Genomic DNA, 7,051 nt, shown 5'->3' on the forward strand with positions numbered 1-7,051 from the left:
AAAATCCGAAAATCTCTCACCTTTCTGCCCGTTCGCAACTCAGAAAATGACAATGACCATCCTCATCTCGTTGTGTAGCTGGACATAGACAAGAGCACCATGAAAAAGAGTCACATTTCTCTAAAGAACTCGCCCAGGGCTGCTGAAAGCTGAAAAAGAACCTATCTAGAAGTTTGGGGCTTTTTACCCGTGAATCTTCATTTTGCGACTAAACTATTCAGAGCAGTGCCAAATTTTCTGGGTCACTGAATGCGGGTACCAGCGCCCTACAAGCAAACCAAAAATGAAACCAATGCGACCACTGAAATTACAGCTGGGTCATGTTATAGAGAAGTACGTTGAAATTGGAAGGTCAGCACAAGGGGTCAAAATCCGACATTTTCTCACCTTTCTGCCCGTTCGCAGCTCAGAAAATGACAATGACCATCCTCATCTCGTTGTGTAGCTGGACATAGAAAATAGCACCATGAAAAAGAGCCACATTTCTCTAAAGAATTCGCCCAGGGCTGCTGAAAGCTGAAAAAGAACCTATCTAGAAGTTTGGGGCTTTTTACCCGTGAATCTTCACTTTGCGACTAAACTATTTACAGCAGTGCCAAATTTTCTGAGTCACTGAATGCGAGTGCCAGTGCCCTACAAGCAAACCAAAAATGAAACCAATGCGACCACTGAAATTACAGCTGGGTCATGTTATAGAGAGGTACGTTGAAATTGAAAGGTCAGCACAAATGGTCAAAATCCGACATTTTCTCACCTTTCTGCCCGTTCGCAGCTTATGAAATGACAATGACCATCCTCATCTCGTTGTATAGCTGGACATAGACAAGAGCACCAAGAAAAGGACCCACATTTCTCTAAAGAACTCGCCCAGGGCTGCTGAAAGCTGAAAAAGAACCTATCTAGAAGTTTGGGGCTTTTTACTCGTGAATCTTCACTTTGCGACTAAACTATTCACAGCAGTGCCAAATTTTCTGGGTCACTGATATTGGCTGCCAGCGCCCTACAAGCAAACCAAAAATGAAACCAATGCGACCGCTGACATTACAGCTGGGTCATGTTATAGAGAGGTACGTTGAAATTGAATGGTCCGCACAAATGGTCAAAATCCGACATTTTCTCACCTTTCTACCCGTTCGCAGCTCAGAAAATGACAATGACCATCCTCATCTCGTTGTGTAGCTGGACATAGAAAATAACACCATGAAAAAGAGCCACATTTCTCTAAAGAACTCGCCCAGGGCTGCTGAAAGCTGAAAAAGAACCTATCTAGAAGTTTGGGGCTTTTTACCCGTGAATCTTCACTTTGCGACTAAACTATTCATAGCAGTGCCAAATTTTCTGGGTCACTGAATGCGGGTACCAGCGCCCTACAAGCAAACCAAAAATGAAACCAATGCGACCACTGAAATTTCAGCTGGGTCATGTTATAGAGAGGTACGTTGAAATTGAAAGGTCAGCACAAATGGTCACAATCCGACATTTTCTCACCTTTCTGCCCGTTCGCAGCTCAGAAAATGACAATGACCATCCTCATCTCGTTGTGTAGCTGGACATAGACAAGAGTACCAAGAAAAAGACTCACATTTCTCTAAAGAACTCGCCCAGGGCTGCTGAAAGCTGAAAAAGAACCTATCTAGAAGTTTGGGGCTTTTTACCCGTGAATCTTCACTTTGCGACTAAACTATTCACAGCAGTGCCAAATTATTAGGGTCACTGATTGTGGGTGCCAGCGCCCTACAAGCAAACCAAATATGAAACCAATGCGACTGCTGACATTACAGCTGGGTCATGTTATAGAGAGGTACGTTGAAATTAAAAGGTCAGCACAAATGGTCAAAATCCGAAAATCTCTCACCTTTCTGCCCGTTCGCAACTCAGAAAATGACAATGACCATCCTCATCTCGTTGTGTAGCTGGACATAGACAAGAGCACCATGAAAAAGAGTCACATTTCTCTAAAGAACTCGCCCAGGGCTGCTGAAAGCTGAAAAAGAACCTATCTAGAAGTTTGGGGCTTTTTACCCGTGAATCTTCACTTTGCGACTAAACTATTCAGAGCAGTGCCAAATTTTCTGGGTCACTGAATGCGAGTGCCAGCGCCCTACAAGCAAACCAAATATGAAACCAATGCGACCACTGAAATTACAGCTGGGTCATGTTATAGAGAGGTACGTTGAAATTGAAATGTCAGCACAAATGGTCAAAATCCGACATTTTCTCACCTTTCTGCCCGTTCGCAGCTCAGAAAATTACAATGACCATCCTCATCTTGTTGTGTAGCTGGACATAGAAAATAGCACCATGAAAAAGAGCCACATTTCTCTAAAGAATTCGCCCAGGGCTGCTGAAAGCTGAAAAAGAACCTATCTAGAAGTTTGGGGCTTTTTACCCGTGAATCTTCACTTTGCGACTAAACTATTCACAGCAGTGCCAAATTTTTAGGGTCACTGTTTGTGGGTGCCAGCGCCCTACAAGCAAACCAAATATGAAACCAATGCGACCGCTGACATTACAGCTGGGTCATGTTATAGAGAGGTACGTTGAAATTGGAAGGTCAGAACAAATGGTCAAAATCCGACATTTTCTCACCTTTCTCCCCGTTCGCAGCTCAGAAAATGACAATGACCATCCTCATCTCGTTGTGTAGCTGGACATAGACAAGAGCACCAAGAAAAAGAGCCACATTTCTCTAAAGAACTCGCCCAGGGCTGCTGAAAGCTGAAAAAGAACCTATCTAGAAGTTTGTGGCTTTTTACCCGTGAATCTTCACTTTGCGACTAAACAATTCACAGCAGTGCCAAATTTTCTGGGTCACTGAATGCGGGTGCCAGCGCCCTACAAGCAAACCAAAAATGAAACCAATGTGACCACTGAAATTACAGCTGGGTCATGTTATAGAGAGGTACGTTGAAATTGAAAGGTCAGCACAAATGGTCAAAATCCGACATTTTCTCACCTTTCTGCCCGTTCGCAGCTGAGAAATTGACAATGACCATCCTCATCTTGTTGTGTAGCTGGACATAGAAAATAGCACCATGAAAAAGAGCCACATTTCTCTAAAGAACTCGCCCAGGGCTGCTGAAAGCTGAAAAAGAACCTATCTAGAAGTTTGGGGCTTTTGACCCGTGAATCTTCACTTTGCGACCCAACTATTCACAGCAGTGCCAAATTTTCTGGGTCACTGAATGCGGGTGCCAGCGCCCTACAAGCAAACCAAAAATCAAACCAATGCGACCACTGAAATTACAGCTGGGTCATGTTATAGAGAGGTACGTTGAAATTGAAAGGTCAGCACAAATGGTCAAAGTCCGACATTTTCTCACCTTTCTACCCGTTCGCAGCTCAGAAAATGACAATGACCATCTTCATCTCGTTGTATAGCTGGACATACCGTAATGTCGCGTGCATAAGCCGGATTTGTGCATAAGCCTGTCTCGTGTAGAAGCATGAAATCTGCAACAGCTTTTCGCGTACAAGCCTGTCGCATGCATAAGCCGGGCCAGTACACGAGACGCGCCACGTGTCGCGTGCGTAAGCCGGGCTACTACGCAAGACTGGTGAGCGCGCCTTTTACATGTTCATGTTTGCATGGTACCGTACACTTGCACACGCGGAAAACGTGGGAAGATGCGGAAATCAACACCAGCTGCGCTCGACGGCCATGCAGCACTCTTCAAGCGAGAGAGAGAGAGAAAGGAGAGGGGGGACGCGGTTCAGGGAGCGAAAAAAAAGAAAAAAAATCCCGTTGGAAAATGTTGGTTTTGACGTCCAAAAGTCAGCAGTTTGCGCATACAAGCCTGGTCATTGAGTGGTGCTTGTCATATAAGCCTGTCTCGTGTATGAGCCTGTCTTGTGTACAAGCCTGACTCCATCACCGGCTTATAGGCATATAAGCCCCGGCTAATGCACGCGACATTACGGTAGACAAGAGCACCAAGAAAAAGACCCACATTTCTCTAAAGAACTCGCCCAGGGCTGCTGAAAGCTGAAAAAGAACCTATCTAGAAGTTTGGGGCTTTTTACCCGTGAATCTTCACTTTGCGACTAAACTATTCACAGCAGTGCCAAATTTTTAGGGTCACTGATTGTGGGTGCCTGCGCCCTACAAGCAAACCAAATATGAAACAAATGCGACCGCTGACATTACAGCTGGGTCATGTTATAGAGAGGTACTTTGAAATTGGAAGGTCAGCACAAATGGTCAAAATCCGACATTTTCTCACCTTTCTGCCCGTTCACAACTCAGAAAATGACAATGACCATCCTCATCTCGTTGGTTAGCTGGACATAGACAAGAGCACCATGAAAAAGAGTCACATTTCTCTAAAGAACTCGTCCAGGGCTGCTGAAAGCTGAAAAAGAACCTATCTAGAAGTTTGGGGCTTTTTACCCGTGAATCTTCACTTTGCGACTAAACTATTCACAGCAGTGCCAAATTTTCTGGGTCACTGAATGCGAGTGCCAGCGCCCTACAAGCAAACCAAAAATTAAACCAATGCGACCACTGAAATTACAGCTGGGTCATGTTATAGAGAGGTACGTTGAAATTGAAAGGTCAGCACAAATGGTCAAAATCCGACATTTTCTCACCTTTCTGCCCGTTCGTAGCTTAGAAAATGACAATGACCATCCTCATCTCGTTGTGTAGCTGGACATAGACAAGAGCACCATGAAAAAGAGTCACATTTCTCTAAAGAACTCGCCCAGGGCTGCTGAAAGCTGAAAAAGAACCTATCTAGAAGTTTGGGGCTTTTTACCCGTGAATCTTCACTTTGCGACTAAACTATTCACAGGAGTGCCAAATTATCAGGGTCACTGATTGTGGCTGCCAGCGCCCTACAAGCAAACCAAAAATCAAACCAATGCGACCGCTGACATTACAGCTGGGTCATGGTTTAGAGAGGTACGTTGAAATTGAAAGGTCAGCACAAATGGTCAAAATACGACATTTTCTCACCTTTCTGCCCGTTCGCAGCTTAGAAAATGACAATGACCATCCCCATCTCGTTGTGTAGCTGGACATAGACAAGAGCACCATGAAAAAGAGTCACATTTCTCTAAAGAACTCGCCCAGGGCTGCTAAAAGCTGAAAAAGAACCTATCTAGAAGTTTGGGGCTTTTTACCCTTGAATCTTCACTTTGCGACTAAACTATTCACAGCAGTGCCAAATTTTCTGGGTCACTGATTGTGGCTGCCAGCGCCCTACAAGCAAACCAAAAATCAAACCAATGCGACCGCTGACATTACAGCTGGGTCATGTTATAGAGAGGTACGTTGAAATTGAAAGGTCAGCACAAATGGTCAAAATACGACATTTTCTCACCTTTCTGCCCGGTCGCAGCTTAGAAAATAACAATGACCATCCTCATCTCGTTGGTTAGCTGGACATAGACAAGAGCACCATGAAAAAGAGTCACATTTCTCTAAAGAACTCGCCCAGGGCTGCTGAAAGCTGAAAAAGAACCTATCTAGAAGTTTGGGGCTTTTTACCCGTGAATCTTCACTTTGCGACTAAACTATTCACAGCAGTGCCAAATTTTCTGGGTTACTGAATGCAGGTGGCAGCGCTCTACAAGCAAACCAAAAATGAAACCAATGCGACCACTGAAATTACAGCTGGGTCATGTTATAGAGAGGTACTTTGAAATTGAAAGGTCAGCACAAATGGTCACAATCCGACATTTTCTCACCTTTCTGCCCGTTCGCAGCTCAGAAAATGACAATGACCATCCTCATCTCGTTGTGTAGCTGGACATAGACAAGAGCACCAAGAAAAAGACTCACATTTCTCTAAAGAACTCGCCCAGGGCTGCTGAAAGCTGAAAAAGAACCTATCTAGAAGTTTGGGGCTTTTTACCCGTGAATCTTCACTTTGCGACTAAACTATTCACAGGAGTGCCAAATTATCAGGGTCACTGTTTGTGGGTGCCTGCGCCCTACAAGCAAACCAAATATGAAACAAATGCGACCGCTGACATTACAGCTGGGTCATGTTATAGAGAGGTACTTTGAAATTGGAAGGTCAGAACAAATGGTCAAAATCCGACATTTTCTCACCTTTCTGCCCGTTCACAACTCAGAAAATGACAATGACCATCCTCATCTCGTTGTGTAGCTGGACATAGACAAGAGCACCATGAAAAAGAGTCACATTTCTCTAAAGAACTCGCCCAGGGCTGCTGAAAGCTGAAAAAGAACCTATCTAGAAGTTTGGGGCTTTTGACCCGTGAATCTTCACTTTGCGACTAAACTATTCACAGCAGTGCCAAATTTTCTGGGTCACTGAATGCGGATGCCAGCGCCCTACAAGCAAACCAAAAATGAAACCAATGTGACCACTGAAATTACAGCTGGGTCATGTTATAGAGAGGTACGTTGAAATTGAAAGGTCAGCACAAATGGTCAAAATCCGACATTTTCTCACCTTTCTGCCCGTTCGCAGCTGAGAAATTGACAATGACCATCCTCATCTTGTTGTGTAGCTGGACATAGAAAATAGCACCATGAAAAAGAGCCACATTTCTCTAAAGAACTCGCCCAGGGCTGCTGAAAGCTGAAAAAGAACCTATCTAGAAGTTTGGGGCTTTTTACCCGTGAATCTTCACTTTGCGACTAAACTATTCACAGCAGTGCCAAATTTTCTGGGTCACTGAATGCGGGTGCCAGCTCCCTACAAGCATACCAAAAATGAAACCAATGCGACCACTGAAATTACAGCTGGGTCATGTTATAGAGAGGTACGTTGAAATTGAAAGGTGTTGTGTCCCTCAGTCAAGTCATATTATTATGACTTCTCACGAGCATGCGCACGAGAGATGCATGCTCGTGTGAAGTTGGTTTTGGGATGTTCGGAGGCAGTCTTCTCTTGCTGCAGCTGAGTCTGGTTAAAGATAATGACATTCCGAGTTCAGAGCAGTTCAGAGTGAGCCAGTTACGTGTGTGTATAAACTGCATGATTAGATCATTGTATGGTCTAGGCAGGGACCATACAAATGGCGACGAATACTTACTTGCCCTACGCCGCCACCATCGAGCCTTTCGACGGGGGTG

The 7,051-nt window shown here is 44.5% G+C and overlaps 1 long non-coding RNA gene across 1 annotated transcript; it reads right to left on the bottom strand.

Annotated features, from left to right (window-relative positions):
• Window positions 1–1,488: 1,488 nt before the first annotated feature.
• Window positions 1,489–5,014, bottom strand: LOC135807212 (uncharacterized). The gene is made up of 3 exons (XR_010551509.1): window positions 4,958–5,014; window positions 4,591–4,648; window positions 1,489–1,546 (listed from the first exon to the last, which is right to left on the bottom strand). It is a non-coding gene; the product is annotated as an uncharacterized LOC135807212 (long non-coding RNA).
• Window positions 5,015–7,051: the final 2,037 nt, after the last annotated feature.

The sequence above is a fragment of the Sycon ciliatum genome, chromosome 1, assembly GCF_964019385.1.
Source record: "Sycon ciliatum chromosome 1, ocSycCili1.1, whole genome shotgun sequence".
NCBI lineage: Eukaryota > Metazoa > Porifera > Calcarea > Leucosolenida > Sycettidae > Sycon > Sycon ciliatum.